The 21,141-nt window shown below is 42.1% G+C and overlaps 1 protein-coding gene across 2 annotated transcripts in view; it reads left to right on the forward strand.

The window, feature by feature from the left end:
• The window catches only part of PRLR (prolactin receptor), a 144,292-nt gene that overhangs the window by 72,707 nt on the left and 50,444 nt on the right, over positions 1–21,141 (forward strand). For both annotated transcript variants that reach the window (XM_043887317.1, XM_043887316.1), the window contains exon 2: positions 18,883–18,943. The gene's annotated coding sequence lies outside the window, so the exon portion shown is untranslated. The remainder of the gene's footprint in view (positions 1–18,882; positions 18,944–21,141) is intronic.

Genomic DNA, 21,141 nt, shown 5'->3' on the forward strand with positions numbered 1-21,141 from the left:
TTATGGCAGAAAGTGAAGAAGAACTAAAGAGCCTCTTGATGAAAGTGAAAGAGGAGAGTGAAAAAACTGGCTTAAAACTCAACATTCAAAAAACTAGGATCATGGCATCCGATCTCATCACTTCAAGAAATATAGATGGGGAAACAGAGACTTTATTTTCTTGGGCTCCAAAATCACTGCAGATGGTAACTGCAGCCATGAAATTAAAGACACTTGCTCCTTGGAAGAAAATCTATGACCAACCTAGACAGCATATTGGAAAGCAGAGACATTACTTTGCCAACAAAGTTCTGTCTAGTCAAAGTAATGGTTTGTCCAGTAGTCATGTATGGATGTGAGAATTGCACTATAAAGAAAGCTGAGCACAGAAGAATTGGTGCTTTTGAACTGTGGTCTTAGAGAAGACTCTTGAGAGTCCCTTGGACTGCAAGGAGATCAAACCAATCAATCCTAAAGGAAATCAGTCCTGAATATTCATTAGAAGGACTGATGCTGAAACTGAAACTCCAATACTTTGGCCACCTGATGAGAACTGACTCCTTGGAAAAGACCCTGATGCTGGGAAAGATTGAGGGCAGGAGGAGAAGGGGATGACAGAGGATGAGATGTTTGGATGGCATCACTGACTCAATGGACATGAGTTTGAGCAAGCTCCGGGAGTTGGTGTTGGACAGGGAAGCCTGGTGTGCTCCAGTCCATGGGGCAGCAAAGAGTTGGACACGACTAAGCAACTGAATTGAACTGAGTGGTTGGAACTCTCCTTTAGATAAAAATTAACAAGACCTCATAGCAGTGAACTCAGAAAAGCATCACTGGCTTCTTACAGGACATTGCAACTTTCCCACTGGAAAGGGCAGAGATGCTGACCTAGAACAGGACATGTGCTGGGTCCACATCAGTCCAGGGGACCAAATCCTGTCCATTTCAAGTATTTTCACTGATCAAAAATGCAATCAGACTTTATATGGGTGCAGAAAAGAAGTATGAATTGGTCACAGAAAAGGTGTTTAAATGAGCACACCAGATCATGTGGATACAAACCACCTGGATTAGTTTGTCAGGGCTTCTGTTACAAAGTATCACAACCAGCTGGCTTAAAAGAACAGAAATGTATTTTCTCACAAGTTATGGAAGCTGTAAGTTGGGAACAAAGATTTCCCCGGAGCCTTGCTCCCTCTGAGACTCAGGAGATGCTTACCTTGCCTCTTCCCGACTTCCAGTGGTGACTGGCTGGTCCTGCTGTCTCTCGACTTATAGCTGCATCCCTTCTGTCTCTGCCTTAGTCATCACAGGTCATTTCCCTTGTACATCTCTGTTTCTTAACAGTGTGAGAAGTAATTAACTAATTACATCACCCATGACCCAGTTTTCAAATCAGTTCACATTTTGAGGTATTGGGGGACTTTAACATCTCTTTTGAGGGGACATGATTCAACCCAGTATACCATCCAAACAAATGACATTGTGAGAAGGTTCCATTTGCATCTAATGTTGTAACCGGTCTTCCCATGTGGCCCTCGAGGTAAAGAACCCACCTGCCAATGCGGGAAACGTAAGAGATTCAGGTTCAATCCCTGGGTCAGAAAGGAGGAGGGCATGCCAACCCACTCCAGTGTTCTTGCCTGGAGAACCACATGGACAGAGGGGCCTGGTGGGCTACAGTCCAAGGGGTGACAAAGAGTTAGACATGACTGAAGCAACTTAGCATGCACAACGCACGTTGTGACCAGGCTCCTGACTTACACAACATTAGAGCTAAAAATCCACTTCTGTCTGAAAAGTGATGTTTGGCAAGAAGGGTTGAGAGAACAGCCCAGACACCATGGCCAGTGCCTGCCCCTTCAGAAGCACATGTCCCCTCCTGTGTGACGTGCTCCCAAGTGATGGGATGCCAACGAGGTAATGATTGAAGGGTAGTCTGTAGCTTGCAGTGGGCAGGGTCGCTCAGAATTCATGACTCACCTCCTGTAGCTTGCCCTGGCCACCCTGACGCTTACCCCTCTCATTTCTTCCCCCTCCACCTTGCTCATCCTCCCTGCTTTGCTGGGAAACAACAGCTGCTTTGAATCTAGCCACTTTGATTTGGTGGCAAGTGAACTGTAAACCAGATTAAGCGAAACGAAGCAAATCCAGTGACTGTCACAAGCAAGCTGTCCAATTACTGCTTTTTTTGCAGTGAAGGCAAAAGGCAGTAAAGGCCTTATATATCATAAGGCAAATACTAATTTGCCTGAATCAGCTTGCCAAGGGGTAATCAGCAAACGGGTTGGTGCTCATCAGAGCTGCACAGACTAGTCTCTGAGGAGGTCAGAACCAGGAATAAACCCTCCCAGGAACTCTCGGTTAATCTAACAAGTTCCCTGCCTTCTGCATTCTGAAGCAAAGGTCCAACCTTCACCTGACTTGTAGCCTGCCTAGGGTAAGTCACTGGGCTTCTTGGTGGATTTTTGGTGCCATAGGCTCTCTTCTCTCTCTCTCTCTGGGTGAGGATCAGGTTCTCTGGGAGTGATGAGAAAGTGAAAATGTGTTTGCAGAATCTGTCCCTCACTCTCACCCCACTATTTGACATTTTACCTGCCTTCTGAGGTAGGTCAGGGAGTTAAACCATATGTGTTACTGACAGAGGACAGAAGGTGAGGGAACAGGAAGAAAAGAAAAGGGAAATATGTTTCAAAGGGGTAAAAAATTAGCAGTGGGTAAAATGACCAAGACATCATTTTATGATGTAATGATCTCTGAATGATAGAGAGAGTGGATTTGGCCCAGATACTAGGGTCTTTCCAGATTTCAGGGCCTCCTCCTGCCTTGAGCCCCAGCTCCACATTTGGCATGGTTAATCCCTTGACCTTTGTGGAAATCCTCCCTGACATCACTGGATGAGAGGCCTGGAATGGAAAGGAAGGACTTTGTCAGAGCTGCATGACTCCACATGGCTCATCTCCTGACAGGAGAGCTCAGTGGAGAACAGGACTCTCACTATTTAGAAACTGGACTAGGGTTCCTATTCAGAGGATACAATTTGCCATCGCCTTTGTGGTTTGTACAGTGCATGCATTAAGTTGCTTCGGTCACGTCTGATTCTTTGCAGCCCAGTGAACTGTAGCCTACCAGGTTCCTCTGTCCATGGGGATTCTCCAGGCAAGAGTACTGGAGTGGGTTGCCATGCCCTCCTCCAGGGGATCTTCCTGACCCAGGGTATGAACCTGCACCTCTTAACATCTCCTGCATTGGCAGACAGGTTCTTTACCACTAACACCACCTGGGAAGCCAGTTTGTATGGCCAGTGGAGCAAATCAAGAACACTAAGGAGAGAACATTTTTCTCTTGATGCCTAAGTGCCAATCACAATCATTTGGAGTTCTCGTAATTGGCATCCCAGCCTCATCTGACTGTTGTTGTAATACACATGTATTGAAATAAAAGCTGCCTACATTTCCACCACCAACATCCAAAAACATGAGGCACTATCTATTTTTTCCCCTACCAGTTTCTATCTATAGGGCTTTGTGTTCATTAACAATTGGCTCTGTTCCCTTTGCAGTCTAGAGGCCCTGTTCCAGGTTACCTGTGATTTGGAACACTGAGTCCTTGGCAGTGAGCTTAAGAGAAAGAAAGAGAGCATGGGGAAGGGACCAAAGGTGGAGCCAGATTTGAAGGTTTAGCCTGAAAGTTATACTTAGAGAGCCACTTATATCTAGAACTCCGACTTCCTAGCCATCACATACTTGACAGACAAGTTAAAAGTAAAGACAAGACTAATTATCAAGGCTCTTGGTGGGGAGTGGGGAGAGGAGGAAGGGGATAAATGTTTTCATGTTCGTCACTGTTTACTCAAACAGAGTGTCACTAATAATAAAGGTTGCTGAACATGAAAGGATATCTATTAGCAGTTTTGCAAGTAAGTAGGGGAAATTACACACTAACATTTCTTTTAAATATTTTTATTATATAATTTACATACCATCAAGTTTATCCCTTTAAAGCCTACAACTTAGTGGGTTTCAGTATGTTTACAGAGTTGTGCAACCCTCATTATAACCTAGTTTTAAAACGTTTCGTCAACCACAGAAGGAACTTAGTACACATTAGCAGTCATTCCCCTTTTCCCTTTTTGCCCTACCCCTGCCCCTGGCAACCACTAATCTATTTTCAGTTGCTGTGGATTGGCTTTTTCCGGACAGTTCATATAAATGGCATCATGCTATATGTGGCCTTTTGAGACTGGCTTCTCTCACTCAAGATAGTGATTTTGATGTTTGTCCAAGTTGTAGCATATGACAGTACTTCATTCCTTTCTGTTGTTGAATAAAATTCCATTGGAGATACACCACATTTTAGTTGTCCATTTATCAGTTGATGGACAACACACTTGTGTTTTACTTAAAACAGCAAATTGCCACAGTCTCAACAATCTGAGTTGAACAGCTTTTTGCTGAAGGTAGGAGTTAATAAAACAACTCCTGATCTTAATATGTTAGATTTAAGAGATAAGATTACTAAGGGATTTAAGATTTAGTTTTGCTAGCAAAAAAAATTATTTATATTCAGGTTTGTGGTAAGTAGATGTTTGCAAAATAACCGAATGATATTAGCGTAATAAGGTCATGATATTTGCATTTGTGTTTTTCAGTTATCTCAGTAGAGTAGATCTGTATAGAGAAGTGTTCACTCATTCCTTCTAATGAAATAACGTTAGAATGATAAACTGTGGTTTAGAATGATAAACTTTAGAATGACAAAATGTTTCATGTGGATAAACATCCACATGAAACACAGCACCTGCCTTTGTGTTCAGCCAACAAGTGCACAGCTGAGTTTGAAGCCAAGCTCCATAGCTGGTCTGCCAGGAATCTACTGGTTGTACTGTCCTATTGTACTAGATTTTGTCTTATCTCTGCTTCTGACTCAGGTGTGAATGAGGAAGCATGGGAAAGAGGAGCAAGAGGGAGCAAATAAGGTTCCACATATCTGGAAGGTTGCCTGGGATTCATATTCAAGCAGTCTTTCTCAAGGTGTCAAAACTCTTCTTACATGGGAAGTAGTGGCCAGACTGAGGGCTCTGGAATCTAGGCATGGCCATTTCATATCTTTGTGATGTTGGGCAGGTACTTAATCTGTCTTTCTTGTTCTCATCAGCAAAGTAAAGATAATAATGGTTCTTAGTTCTCAAGATGCTTTGAGGATTCCCATGATTCCTGGCACATAGAAAACTGTTAAAATGAATATTGCTAGCATGTATTCACTACTTGCTATTTCCTGGACACTGCATGGAATCTTCACAGCAATCCAAAAAGGTAGTGAAGGGTATTCCCACTTTGCAGATGAAGAAATTGAGATTTAAGGAAGTGTAAATGTATCTTCCTCAAGGTCAGTTGGTTTAAAAATGGCACAAGTCACTTTTATATACCTTTCGGTCTGATTCAGATTCTTTACATGTCCATTAGACCAGGGTGCTTATATGCAATGAATCGTGCTAGCCAATATGCTGCCAACTGGAATATAGCTATAATAACATACACATTTGTTTTAATAAAAATGAATAATAAATGCCATTGGGCCACTTTGGAAAATAATGTGACCAAAACCCACGGGGAGAAAACAGCAGTAATAGACTAAGACGAAGCTGTTAGAACAAACATGGGGCTTAAAGGACCTCAAAGTAAGACATAGCATCTGGCGAGATGCTATATCCTCTCAACTCAGGGGAACTAGACCCTGTGGTTTATGGGAATTAAAAGAACATTGCATGTGGTACTTGGGTTATAGAAGGTAACTGACTCATTTCCATTAGCTAGGGAATTAGTAGTCTCTCGTGCCTGTGTTAATATTCCAGTTGTCAACTTAATTGTTTAAGGTGTTTCCATTGACATCACCACTCACCCACCAGCAGCACTTTTAAATTAGCCTTGAGAGCAAAAGAGTAAATAGAAGCACAGTTTATCATTCTGTCAAGTTCAACTACCTAAAAAAGGCAACATCTGATAGTCAAGCAAACAACTAGACTGCAAAGCAGGAGTGTCAGCATTGACACGTTTACAGCTCCATGAGGGTTGTTAACTGTGTTGCCCCAGGAGTCCAGGAGAAGACAGTTCAAGGGTCAGAGACACATTGTATTTAGATGGTCCGCAACTAGCTGGGACAACAGGAAACCTAAAACAGACTTTCCTTCTAACATTCCCTTCTAAACAGCCTTCCTGATTACACAGTGTAAAATAAGAACAGTTTTGGATACTAATCCTAAAAAATCCCAAGCTTTGGAAATATTTATTCTCTCATATTTTTAGGTAAAAAGATGTTCTCAATTCAGATTACCACAATTATAGCAATCTGCTCTTTTAATTAAAAGAGTGTGTTCTTTTCCCCACTTATAGTATTAGTGGCTTCAAATGCATAATGAACCTTTTTGTAAACCAATTCATGAGGGTTTAGACATTAGGGCAAAGGTAACACTTTAAGAATGTTCTTATGTTGCAATCAATTGGGGATTATTTTCTAAACCAATTTCTTGAGAATTCTGGCTAAAGCCTTTTCATCATTGGGAGTTTTTTTTTTAATTGTCCTTTTAATTAGGAGTGTAACCCTGGCTTGTAGATGCTACAAGTTTTTCTGGGAGGGCGGATTTACACATGTGGTCTCTGAGCTAAAAAAATAAAGCAGAAGGTCCTTTGGTTCAGGTCCACTGCTGGTGTCCACCTCATTCAACCCATGGTTGCCCCAGTCAGGATGACCACTGGTAGATTTATGCAGATTCACATTTGGGCCATGGCTATTCATCGGACTAGAACAGCCAGCCTACTTTTCGGCGACTGTCATTTGGTGCTATCAGGCTTGTAAAATCCAGCTGTAAACTCTGCCCTTCCCTGCTAGTCTATCAAGGCGATCTGGACTTTGGTTCTTTGTAAACTATCGATAGTTCTCTTTATTTGTTGTTGTTGTTCAGTTGCTAAGTCATGTCTGACTCTTTGTGACCCCGGGGACTGCAGCACCATGCCAGGCTTCCCTGTCCTCCACTATCTGTCAGTTTGCTTATGTTCATGTCCGTTAAGTTGGTGATGCCATCTATCCATCTCAGCAGCAGCAGCCCTCTTCTTTTTCCTTCTATCTTTCCCAGCATCAGGGTCTCTTTATTTACTCTACACTTACTCCCAAAAGGATTTAAAAGAACCTTGGTTAGATATGGCTCTGCTGTCCTGTGACCTGGGGCATGTTATAACAATAATGAAAGTTCTCACCTTTCACAGTGTTGCAGGCACTTCATGAACCTTCTCTTGAGAAAGTGATTACCCTCAAAATACAAATTGACTTTCTGCTTCTGGTAAAACTGGAAGATGGAAAATAGCTTGGGAAATAAGGGCACTGGACAAATGCAAGGGTCACCCTGTTAGTCAGTGGACTAGAGTTTCAATGCAGAGTTCCAAAGAACAGCAAGGAGAGATGAGAAAGCCTTCCTCAGTGATCAATGCCAAGAAACAGAGGAAAACAATAGAATGGGAAAGACTAGAGATCTCTTCAAGAAAATTAGAGATACCAAGGGAATATTTCATGCACAGATGGGCACAATAAAGGACAGAAACAGTATGGACCTAAGAGAAGCAGAAGATATTGACAAGAGGTGGCAAGAATACACAGAAGAACTGTACAAAAAAGATCATCATGACCAGATAACTGTGATGGTGTGATCATCCACCTAGAGCCAGACATCCTGGAATGCAAAGTCAAGTGGGCCTTAGGAAGCATCACCATGAACAAAGCTAGTGGAGGTGATGGAATTCCAGTTGAGCTGTTTCAAATCCTAAAAGATGATTCTGTTAAAGTGCTGCACTCAATATGCCAGCAAATTTGGAAAACTCAGCTGTGACCATAGGACTGGAAAAGGTCAGTTTTCTTTCCAATCCCAAAGAAAGGTAATGCCAAAGAATCTTCAAACTACCGCACAATTGCACTCACCTCACACACTAGCAAAGTAATGCTCAAAATTCTCCAAGACAGGCTTCAACAGTATGTGAACCGTGAACTTCCAGATGTTCAAGCTGGATTTAAGAAAGGCAGAGGAACCAGAGGTCAAATTGCCAACATCCAATGGATCATCAAAAAAGCAAGAGAGTTCCAGAAAAACATCTATTTCTGCTTTATTGGCTATGCCAAAGCCTTTGACTGTGTGGATCACAACAAACTGTGGAAAATTCTGAAAGAGATGGGAATGCCTGACCACCTGACCTGCATCCAGAGAAATCTGTATGCAGGTCAAGAAGCAACAAATTAGAATTGGACTTGGAACAACAAACTGGTTCCAAATAGGAAAAGGAGGATGTCAAGGCTGCATATCGTCATCCTGCTTATTTAACTTAAATGCAGAGTACATCATGAAAAATGCCAGGCTGGATGAAGCACAAGCTGGAACTAAGATTGCCGGGAGAAATATCAGTAACCTTAAATATGCAGATGACACCTCTTATGGCAGAAAGCAAAGAACTAAAGAACCTCTTGATGAAAGTGAAAGAGGAGAGTGAAAACGTTGGCTTAAAACTCAACATTCAGAAAACTAAGATCTTGGTATACAGTACCATCATTTCATGGCAAATAGATAGGGAAACAATGGAAACAGTGGCAGACTTTATTTTCTTGGGCTCCAAAATCACTGCAGATGGTGACTACAGCCTTGAAATTAAAAGACAATTGCTCCTTGGAAGAAAATCTATAACCAACCTAGACAGCCTATTAAAAAGTAGAGATATTACTCTACAGACAAAGGTCCATCTATCCAAGGCTATGGTTTTTCCAGTTGTCATGTGTGGATGTGAGAGTTGGACTATAAAGAAAGCTGAGCGCCGAAGAATTAATGCTTTTGAACTGTGGTGTTGGAGAAGACTCTTGAGAGTCCCTTGGGCTGCAAAGAGATCCAACCAGTCCATCCTAAAGGGAATTAGTCCTGAATATTCATTGGAAGGACTGATGCTGAAGCTGAAACTCCAATACTTTGATCACATGATGCAAATAACTGACTCATTAGAAAAGACCCTGATGCTGGGAAAGATTGAAGGCAGGAGGAGAAGGGGATGACAGAGGATGAGATGGTTGGATGGCATCACTGACTTGATGGACATGAGTTTGAGTAAGCTCTGAGAGTCAATGATGGACCTGGAAGCCTGGCGTGCTGTAGTCCATGGGGTTGCAAAGAGTCGGACACGACTGAATGACTGAACTGAACTTAACTGACAGTTTCTTTTTTTTTTAATTAATTTATTTTAATTAGAGGCTAATTACTTTACAGTATTGTAGTGGTTTTGCCATACATTGACATGAATCCGCCATAGGTGTACAAATATTCCCCTAACTGAGTTTCAGTGTGTTGGTTCAACACGGTGGGGTTTGGTTTTAACTCTGACCTCCAGAGAAGCCCTCATCCTGGATATTTTTCAAGAAGAGGATATTGGAAACATCAAGACAAGGAGGTCAGGGTGGATATCCTGTCAAGGATCCATACAGGTAACTTCTTGGAATGAAATGAATTGAGGAACTTGTCCTAAATATGAGTAGCTGGGAAAGGTCTTTGGATATTCCCAAAAGATGATTGCAGTTAATATCTAAAGTCTAGAGTAGGGATGACAGTGAAGTGAAAGTTGCTCAGTTGTATCTAACCCTTTGCAGATACAGTCCATGTAATTCTCTAGGCCAGATACTGGAGTGAGTAGCCATTCCCTTCTCTAGGGGACCTTCCCAACGCAGAGGTCAAACCCAGGTCTCCCACATTGCAGGCGGATTCTTTACCAGCTGAGCCACCAGGGAAGCCCAAGGATGATAGACTACAGCTTAAATGGTAAGACCTCAGTCTCCAGAACCATAGCATAGTTGGAAGTTCCTTTACTCATCTTCTGGGCCTAATCCAAGCCATTAACTCCTCTAGAGTTTCATATGGTCTCTGCTTAAGCATCCACAGTGACGAGGAGTTGGTCCCTTACCACAGGGGCTCATTTCATCTTTGGAGCATAATAATCATCATTTAGAATGCATTTTTTTTAGCCCAGGGCTTCTGCCTTATAATATGGCCCATTTATTGTAGTTCTGCTCAGTAATGGACAAGTGGAATATCCAGGGAGAAACTTCACTATGCTATTATTGAACTTGAATCTGTTGTTCAGTTGCTAAGTCATATCAGATTTTGTGACCCCATAGGCATGCCCATGGACTTCAGCATGCCGGGCTCCTCTGTCTTGCACTATCTCCTGGAGTTTGCTCAAACTCATGCCCCTTGAGTCAGAGATGATATTTAACCATCTCATCCTCTGCACCCTTTTCTCCTTTTGCCTTCAATCTTTCCCAACATCAGGGTCTTTTCTACCAGATGTGAATTGGCTCTTCACATCTGGTAGTCAAAGTATTGGAGCTTCAGCATCAGTCCTTCCAATGAATATTCAGGACTGATTTCCTTTAGGATTGACTGGTTTGATCCCCTTGCTTTCCAAGGGACTCTCAAGAGTCTTCTCCAACACCAAAGTTCAAAATAATCAATTCTTCGTCGCTCAACCTTTATGATCCAACTCTCACATCCATACATGACTTCTGGAAAAACCATAGCTTTGACTAGACAGACCTTTGTAAGCAAAGTGATGTCTTTGCTTTTTAATGCACTGTCTAGATATGTCATAACTTTCCTTCCAAGGAACAAGCATCTTTTATTTCATGGCTGCAGTCACCATCCACACCGAGCAGTGATTTGGGAATTTGAATCTACTGCTATGTAATTTCCTCCCATTAGAGGATTTCTCTTCTTGTGCCTTTGAATACACTTTCTCAATGATCATAACAGCCCTAAATGGTTTCCCAAACAACACACAAAGCCCCTGAGTATTGGCACATCTTCCTACTCACAACTTCTTCTCATCTTCCATGTCTCCTGTATCTCTTCCTTTCCTCTGATATCTGCACCCAACTCTCATGATTCTTCTGGAGTCTAAGCATGAACTCAAAGCAGAAGACAGAGACTTCTAGTGGCAAGAGCAAAGGAGCTTGCTTTGAGCCCTGGCAAATTTCTCTAAAGTTCTAAATGTTATTATTTAGCTGATGGGATGGGAAGGGTATCATGATAGAATATAAACGAATGTTCTATATAAATTGCAATGTATATTAAAGACCCTGAAGACTTTAACATTAAATTCAAAAAGACCTCAAGCATCATGTAGTCCCAGATCCTCGTTTTAAACTAGAAGACATTAAACAGAGAAGAAAACTGATCTATCCACGGACTGCAGGAACCATTAGAGACAGGGCTAAAACAACCTTGCTACCTCTACTGCCCCTCTGTTGAACAGTGAAGGAAATCAGTGAAATCACCCATGCACAGACCCTAAACAGTACCCAGCACGTATTAGGTGCTTGATTGCTGGTGGCTGAAGAAATAGTCCAGGAAACGAATGAATGAATAAATGACTAGTACTTGTTTCTGAGGACATTTTATCATTTCCTCCAAAGGTGCTTATGTTTTTAATCAGTTTTTAAGTAGGTGTCTATTAAGGAGCTTGGTTATCAAAATGTGCTTGTGAAGGTTAAATGAGACAATGCATTAAAGTGCTGAAAAGCTGTGTCTGGCAGTCAATAAATGTGAAGTCATTATTGTCATCATCCTCTGCTTTCTAGCCATTTTCTAAGTAAGATTATGCTGACACTGGTAAGGACTTACCAATCTGAAAATCACTGCAATCTGCTAACAAAAGGAATCTTGGAATTGCAAAAGTTATTACTACTGTTGGTCAGTTTTTGTCCTGTTCTTTTAACTTGGCCCTAGTGTTTAGCACCCAGAAAGACACAAAGTGCTGCATTCTTTCACTTCCACCTCTGAGCTTGTGTTTATTCAGCCCCTGGCCTTCAGGCTCTGTCTCCCATTCCAGCCAGCACTTGCCAGTTGAACCTGACAATTTTTTTGGCTTTGCACTGTGTGGTCCTTTGCATTCTTGCTCTCTGTCTCTTTCCATTATCAACCTAAGTCAAGGTTTTGGAATTTCCCTTTGGTACGGTCCACTCCTGGGCACCCCAGTAGTTCTCCTCCTTCTAAACAAGGTCCCTTTGACCCAAATTGGTGTGTTTTCCTCTCCATATGTTGGACTCCCCAACCTCCAGGATCTAATGCCCAATGATCGGAGGTGGAGCTGATGTAATAATAAAAGAAATAAAGTGCACAATAAATGTAATGTCATTGAATCATTCCAAAACCATCCCTCTGCAACACCACTGTCCATCGAAAATTTATCTTCCGCTCCTGATGCCAAAAACACTGGGGACTGCTGTATGGGATCAGGTTCTCTCCACATTGTAGCATTTGTTATTAATACTGATTTTTTTTTTATACTGAGAACTGAGAGTTAGAATTTTAGGCTCTTTACATTTCTGCGTTTTAGGAAAGGGAAAAAATGTTGCCAAGGGTTATTTTTTAAATTTATTTTTATGTTAACCAAACTGGCTTTTTCCACCTCTTTTCATCAGTTGCCTCTGGTCTCCCAGCTTGATGATGCTCAGATTCAACCTACCCTGGAAGAGTGATTCCTGAGTGCTTTATGGGGTTATTTTCCCTTCCAGGGCTTCATTCACAGATCTACAAATTGTCATAGTGATCTCTATCAAGTTGCCAAAATGCTTGAAACTTCCTTCTGAAAATCTGAATGCATCTGAGAATTTGACAAAAAGGCTAAACTTCAGCCAGTGTCAGTACAAAAAAAGAGCCTGGATGAACTCATCAGCTAGGGCTATACCCAAAGCTCTGATATAGACAGAAATATTATCTGTTTAATCTATGTGTCTTGTGATGGATTATCATTTAACATCTTCTCCTTTGTCAATGATACATCCATCCCCTTTATATCCCAGAATGTAAGTTCCTTCGTCACCTGGATTTGATCTGTTTATAATCACAGCTCTGTCTTCAGCATCTAAACTGTTTGGCAAACAGCAGGCAGCCAATCAGTGTTTGCTGAATACTGAAAGAATGAATGAGAAGCAGGATAGCCTTGTGGTTGAACCATAGCCTTTGACATCATCTCAGCTCGATTTTTGGTTATGCCACTTACCATCTTTGAGACCTCTCTGAATTTCAGTTTCTTCATCAATAAAATGGGATGATGATATCTCTACCTCATCGGTTTGAGGAGAATTAAACAAGATAATGCATATAAAGCTCTTAGTGTAGTAGCTGGCATATTTTCAGAACTTGATAAATGTTGACTGTTATGCCTGCTCTTTTCAGTGAAAATCTTGAGTGGTGAAGCTTATTAGAGGTAATTGAACTAATTTAACATGACTAGTACTGATGACTGTACTAAAGACAAATTAGTTTAATTCATCTGTCAGCCAGATTTTACTTAAAGAGCCAGGTTGACAAAACATGTATTGGTCACACCCACTGTGTTTTAAAGTAGTATCCTAGGCTTTCGGGAGTGGGCAGGATGTGGAGATATATATGGCACAGCCTCTCTTCTCAAGAATATAAAATCTAGAAGACTTACTGGTGTGTGGTACTATGCTGAGTATACATATATATGAGGTATTTCTACCACCCACATCATCTGAGTTCCTCTCGGTGCTTTGCAGAAAATTATTCCGTGACACTCAGCTTCTCCTTTGAATACTTTCAGTGACAAGAAACCTACTACCTCTTGATCCAGTTCATCCTATTTGGGAACAGTCATCATCTTTAGAAAGAGCTTCCTGAAAATTAGCACAAATCTGTTGTTTTTCAGTCGCTCAGTCATGTCTGACTCTTTGCAACCCCACAGACTGCAGCATGCGAGGCTTCCCTGTCCTTCACTATCTCCCAGAGTTTACTCAAACTCATGTCCATGATGCTTTCTAACCATCTCATCCTCCACTGCCCTCTTCTCCTTTGCTTTCAATTTTTCCCATCATCAGGGTCTTTTCCAAAGACTTAGCTCTTTGCATCAGGTGCCAAAGTATTGGAGCTTAAGCTTCAGCGTCAACCCTTCCAGTGAATATTCAGGATTGATTCCTTTAGGACTGACTTTTTTGATCTCCTTGCAGTCCAAGGGACTCTCAAGAGTCTTTTAAAGCACCACAGTTTGAAAGCATCAATTCTTCAATGATCTGCCTTCTTTATGGTCCAGCTCTCATACCTGTACATGACTACTGGAGAAACCATAGCTTTAACTAGACAGACCTTTGATGGCAAAGTGACATCTTTGCTTTTTAATATGCTGTCTAGGTTTGTCATAGCTTTCCTTCAAAGAAGCAAGCATCTTTTTATTTCATGGCACAAATCTACCCCCCTACAATTTTTACACATTGATCTAACTCCTGACTTCTGGAAACAACCAGAATAAATCTAATATTTCCCTTCATATCAGAAGTCAGCAGAATAATGCCTACAGGCCAAATTCAGCCCACCATTTATTTTTGTAAATAAAGTTTTATTATAACACAGTCAAGCCTACTCACTCACATATTGTCCACAACTGCATTTGAACAATAAAGCGATCACAACAGAGAATATATGGCCATCTAGGCCAAAAATATTTACTATTTGGTCCTTAAAGAAAAAATTGTTCAACTTCTGCTATATATGACAGACTTCAAGTGCCTAGAGACAACTAACATGACTCCTCTTAAAGTGGGAAGCCCAGAACTGAGCCTAGAACTATAAATGGAGACAGAATTAAGTGGCGCTATCACCTTTCTTCTGGTCACCATACTTCCAATTATGTGGTCAGAGATCAGGTCAGTCTTTGACTGACACAAAATGCTGGAGTCTATAAAGGACTAAATCTCTGAGATTTCCACCCCAGGAGCTTCTGTTAAGTCATGCCTCCCCATCCTGCACTGGTGAAGCCTAATGTTGAACACTATTCACAAAACTTTAATCTTTCCAGTCTGTCCAAAATATTCAGAAAACCATTCAGCATATATTCAAGGGCTGTAGCAGTCAGGGTCAGAAAGGAAAAAGATGACATATTGTGCTAAGATTTTTAATAGAATGTTATAATTTACATACTGGTGGGCAGAGTTGAGAAAACTATTAAGGGAATTTGTCACCAGCCTCTGCCTCGAGGGGAACGGGCAGGGAGAGGTCTTTCCAGGACCCAATGAGAGATGGAACCATGAAGAGGGGATGCCCACCTAGAACTGTGGCCATGGAGATAGAGACACTGCTGGAACCAGGCTAGGAAGAAAGCAGGGGTGCTGGGAGATAGGTGCCCTGATGTGTCCTTCTCCCATTCTCTGCCTGCTGTGGGTGGGAACCAAACAGAGCTGAATGACAAGAGTCACAGGAGCGGAGCCGGCCCACGGGGCACAGAGCAGAAGCAGGAGGAGATGTGGGCATGAGGGCGAAGAGTGACAAGGGCTCAGTGGTGTGCGTGCATGCGTGCTAAGTCGCTTCAGTCGTGTCTGACTCAGTGCAACTCTATGGACTGTAGTCGGCTAGGCTCTTCTGTCCATGGGATTTTCCAGGCAAGAATACTGGAGTGGGTTGCCATGCCCTTCTCCAGGAAATGGTGTGCCAGGCATTTTTTCATTCTGAATGAATAAATAGATGAATGAATGAAGTGAGTCCAAGACCTAGTACTCAATCAGTGATTGTTGAACTGCAAAAATGAGTGAAGAGACTACACTATCCTTTATAGTCTCTTGCCCCAGAATCCTGACTGAATTTCCACCCCCAGTGCAGCCCTCCTGGGCTCCACTCCTGCACCCTCCCCAGCCCCTGCTGACCCGTCGGGGCTTCCCGCCAAAGGGTACAAAGAGTTTGGATTTAATTTCGGAGGTAACAGAGCAGAGCAGTAGTTGTTCTAAACAGAGTTACATTATCAAGGATAGGGCTTTAAGTCCTGAAATCATCCCCAGAATCTAAAATACACTCTAGAATGTTCAGAATTTTAAAATGAAAAATTCAGTATCACTGTATCCTATGGAGAAAAATGGACAGCTTCTGAGAAAGCTGCCCCAGACAGTTGTTTGATGAGCACTCATTTTCAGATGCCTTGGGACTGGCCATTTTATGCTCAGATGGCCTCATCACATCATAGGCTTTTATTGCAAAGATGTCTGGATTCTCTGTCTGTTCCTCTATTTCTGTTTTATAGATAAGTTCATTTGTACCTCTTTATTTATATTCCACATATAAGTGATATCATATTCTATCTGTCTTTGTCTGATGTGCTTCAATTTATGATTACCAGTGGGTAAATAGGAGTGAGGGATAAATTGGAAGATTGAGATTGACATATATACACTAATATATATAAAACAGATAACTAATAAGGGCCTACTATATAGCAGGCAGAACACTACTCAATACTCTGTAAAGGCCTATATGGAAAAAGAATCTAAAAAAGAGTGGATGTAATATATGTATAGGGCTTCCCTGGTGGCTCAATGATAAAGAACCTGCCTGCCAATGCAGGAGATGTGTAGTCTATCCCTGGGTCAGAAAAATCCTGTGAGTAGGGAATGGCTACCCACTCCAGTATTCTTGCCTGGGAAATCCCATGGACAGAGGAACCTGGCAGGCTACAGTTCATAGGGTTGCTAAAGAGTCAGATACGACTCAGCGACTAAACAACAATGTGTGTATGACTGATTCGCTTTGCTGTACTCCTGAAACGAAACAACACTGTAAATCAACTACACTTCAACATAAATGTTTTTAAAAAAGGATGTCTGGTCTCTCCATTCATTAGGCCAGTAGCGGTGATGTTGAGAGAGTAGCGAATCTAAGAGAGATTCAAGATGCATAAAGCTGCTGGTAGGAATCCACAGCTGCCGACTGTCCACTTCCTCCTCCAGGGGTTGAGTCAACGTGGAGAATACTCAGCACTGGATTCCTCAAACAATAATCCCCAGAAGTCTGGATTTTGAAGACATAGAAATTATTTTTAAGTATTATTTGTTCTGCTACTCTGGTTAAATTGTTTTTGCATGGAGTGTGCTAGAGAAAATTGAGCACTAAATTAGGAATTGTTCGTGTGTGTGTGTGCATGCACGTGCATGCACTCAGTTATGTCTAACTCTTTGTGACCCCATGGACTGTAGCCCACCAGGCTCCTCTGTCCATGGAATTCTCCAGGCAAGAATACTGGAGTTGGGGGTCTTCCCAGTCCTGGGATGAACCTGAGTCTCTTGAGTCTCCTGCATTGGCAGATGGAGTCTTTACCACCATGCCATCTGGGAAGGGGCATTGTTATCTATATTTCAAAGCAAATTTTAAAAAATAGCTATATACATTTAGGAGCCTATTTTGTATTCAAGCCCTTTTTTTTTGTATTCAAATCCTTTTTTTTTTCTAAATCATATCTATACTATTTTTTACTATTTATTTTTATTTATCTGTTTGACCACACTGGGTCTTAATTGCAGCATGTGAGATCTAGTTCCACAACCAGGGATTGAACCAAGGCACAGGCAGAGTCTTAGTCACTGGACCACCAGGGAAGTCCCTCAGATCCCCACAATTAGCAATTGTCACCTTATGCCTCACGGATCCCGGCCAATTAGTCCCCAGAGTTTAAAACATCTTAGACAAAATCTAGAGCCAGATATACTGGAAGGAATGAGATAGGAATCACGATTCTGGATGGTTGCAGCCCAGCTGATAGAAGCCCACACCCAACAGCCCAGGGAACAACATGGTCACAACCAAAAATTATTCACATTTCGAAAAGCAGGCTTCTGCCAATGCTCATAGGAACCCTAAGATAGAATCCAACTTGAGCTCTGAGTTGGAGTGGCCAGGTTTCCAGTTCAGTCATGTCTATGACAGGATATGTCAATAAATTTCATTTAGGATCTCCAGGACCAGATTTACAAAATCAAATCCCAATTAGGATAACTGACAACATGTGACAAAGATCTGCAGATTAGGTAATGGTACTATATCAGTGATTTTTACTATTTGGTAGAGAATCTGCCTGCCAATGCAGGAGACGCAGGAGATGTGGATTTGATCCCTGGGTCAGGAAGATCCCCTGGAGGAGGAAATGGCAACGCACTCCCATTTTCTTGCCTGGAAAATTCCTTGGACAGAGGAGTTTGGCAGACTACAGTCCATGGGATCACAAAGAGTCAGACATAACTGAGCATGCATGTACTGTTAATATCAGTGTTAATTTTCTGACTTTAATTAATTACATTACAGTTATGTAAGAGAATGCCCCTGCTCTTAGGAAAACATACTGAAATATTGAAGGGTAAAGAGACATCATGACTTATTCTCAAATGATTCAGTAAAAATAATCATTGGTGTATATATAAAAGAATAAATCAAATGTGGCAAAATAATAATTAGGGGATCTGGGTAAAGGGTATATAAATTTTTTTTAGTATTTTTGCAAGTTATCTATAAGTTTTTAAATTACTTCATAATAAGGAGAAGGAAATGGCAACCCATTCCAGTATTCTTCCCTGGAGAATCCTATGGGCAGAGGAGCCTGGCTAGCTACAGTCCATGGGGTTGCAAGAATCTGACACGACTTAGTGACTAAACCACCACCACCAAGGTTGCTAGAGGGCTTCCATAGAGCCTCAGATGGTAAAGAATCTGCCTGCAATGCAGGAGACCTGGGTTCGATCCCTGGGTCTGGAAGATCCCCTGGAAAAGGGAATGGCCACCCACTCCAGTGTTCTTTCCTGGAGGATCCTCCATGGATAGAGGAGCCTTGTGGACTATAGTCCAGGGAGTCAAAAAGAGTTGGACATGATTGAGCGACTAACACTAAGGTTGCTAGAAAACTAATTTAAAAAAAAAACAAACAAACAAAGCTAGAGTTGGCTTATGCCATCATTTAAGTGCAGTAATTTCAGTCTTGCTATTGCTGCAAAGTGAGTGAGAAATGGCATCTCCTGTTTCATCATCTTTGAGCTAAAATGAGTCATTTCCTCTTTCAGCTAAAGAACGCTTCTGTTCATGGAAGCAAATGCTGAGGATGCTTTCCACATGAACCCTGAGGTAAGGGGAACTTGACACATGCCCCTCTGTCACACCGCCCATCTATCCTGCTGTCGCTTCATCCAGGCTCAAGCAGGGACTCTTCTCTCTGGGCTCACAGACAGAATAATTCCAAAGCTGTCAATATCCATGTTGTTGCATTCTGCTGTTCTCAAAAGACCTTTTTCATCTCCCTACCCTGTCCTGCCCAGAAAACCCTTCTCTGTTTTTCTCAAAGAAAATACCATGCCTGTTAACAAATGTTATCTCCTCGGGGTACAGTTATGGGAGATTTTAATTTTCTCTGCATAGTTTTCTGTACTTGAGAGAATTTCAACAATGACTGTGTTATTCTTATAAAATCAGAAAAAAAGAAGTATCATGTTTGCTTTTATTTTCCCAAGAAGCTCTGCATAAATTCTTTTTTTTTAAATATTTATTTATTTATTTATTTGGCTGCACCTGGTTCTTGTTGCAACATGTGAATTCTTAGCTGCAGCATGTGGGATCTAGTTCCCCGGCCAGGGATCGAACCCAGGTATCCTGTGTTGGGAGCACAGAGTCTTAGCCACTGGACCACCAGGGAAGTCCCTTTGCATAAATTCTTGCCATGGCTTTCTTGCCATGGCTTTCAGCCCCTGAATATTGTCACAGCTGCATGTCCTCTCCCTCCCAACCCACTAACAGTCCTTACGGAAAGATTGATACATGCGGGGCTCTGCAGCTCCCCCATCCACTATCAACAAGGAAAGTCACTTCATGGCCCCATGACCCACTGAGCGCCAGGCACAATCTGCTGACTTGGATCTCACAAGTTACTGGTTCCCTCTCCCCACCTACAATATCCATTCTGGAGCTGGAGTCAGATAGAAGTACTTAACTCACATGTTCCCTCTTCATGCCAACTCACATAGCATGCTCCAATTCCATCTCCCTAGGCTACCAGGCCCAGCTGATAGTATTATGAAGTATTATGAGTCCATTTGACAGATGGAGGAGCCAAGTCTCCCTCTGTATGTACTATAGTAAAATGGGATCTAGACCCTTGGAGACCAGCTTGACATGTGTTACTCTGAGGATACACTCTCTCTTTCAGAGGAAGTTAAGGACTCATGAAAATATGAAACTGACTAGGTCATGAATAGATGAGAATTCTGGCCAAAATTATCCTACAGTTTCCTAAATTTACCCCAGGGTACTTACTAGTCTTCCAACATTGAAAATGATGATCTTTTTAGGACCATCTGATGCTTCCCTGACAGCTCATTTGGTAAAGAATCTTCCTGCAATGCAGGAGACCCCGGTTTGATTCCTCGGTGGGAAGATCCACTGGGAGAAGAGACAGGCTACCCACTCCAGTATTCTTGGGCTTCCTTTGTGGCTCAGCTGGTAAAGAATCTGCCTGCAACGTGGGATACCTGAGTTTAATCCCTGCGTTGGGAAGATCCCCTGGAGAAGGGAAAGGTTACCCACTCCAGTATTCTGGCCTGGAGAATTTCATGGACTGTATAGTCCATGGGGTTGCAAAGAGTCGGATACAACTGAGTGACTTTCACTTTCTGATGCTTCAGTGTCAAGAATCCAGCCTGGGCTTTCCCTCTGGGTCAGAGTTTCTTACCTTTAACACTGTTAATGTTCTAGAACAGATAATTCTTTGTTGTGGGGGCTCTTTTGTGCATTGTAGCGTGCTTAGCAGCACCCCTAGATTCCACCCACCAAATGGCAGTATTCTTCCCCTCACCCCACTTGTAACAATCAACCATGTCTTCAGATGTTGACTAAGGTTCCAGAGAGGATAAATCCGCCCCCCACCCCGTCAAGTAATGACTATAAAATTATATTTCCAGACATTGCCAAATGTCCCCGGGGTTGGAGAAAGCAAAATCCACACTACCCACCCCCCTCCGCCCGCCAGTGAAAAACCCCTGCTCTTAGTTACCTTGGCCCAGCAAGAATTTGTATTTTTCATGCAAGTAGACTGAAATCAATAGTGTTCAGAGAGTAGATATCAGCAAGGACTTGGAGAAGGGGATGCCTTGAGTTGTCAAAATGCTTCCGCACAACAAGACCCTGTGGCTGGCTGAAAGTCCAGAAATACTTGGTAACATTGCAACTGGTGAGTCAACCCAGCCAGACTGCAGGCTTCTCAGAGTTTCTTCTTCCAAGGCTTCTGCTCCTTGATGCCAAATGCCTCGTGAGATTTGGTTGAGTAAAAGACA

Source organism: Cervus elaphus, chromosome 25 (genome assembly GCF_910594005.1).
Source record: "Cervus elaphus chromosome 25, mCerEla1.1, whole genome shotgun sequence".
NCBI classification, from domain to species: Eukaryota; Metazoa; Chordata; class Mammalia; order Artiodactyla; family Cervidae; genus Cervus; species Cervus elaphus.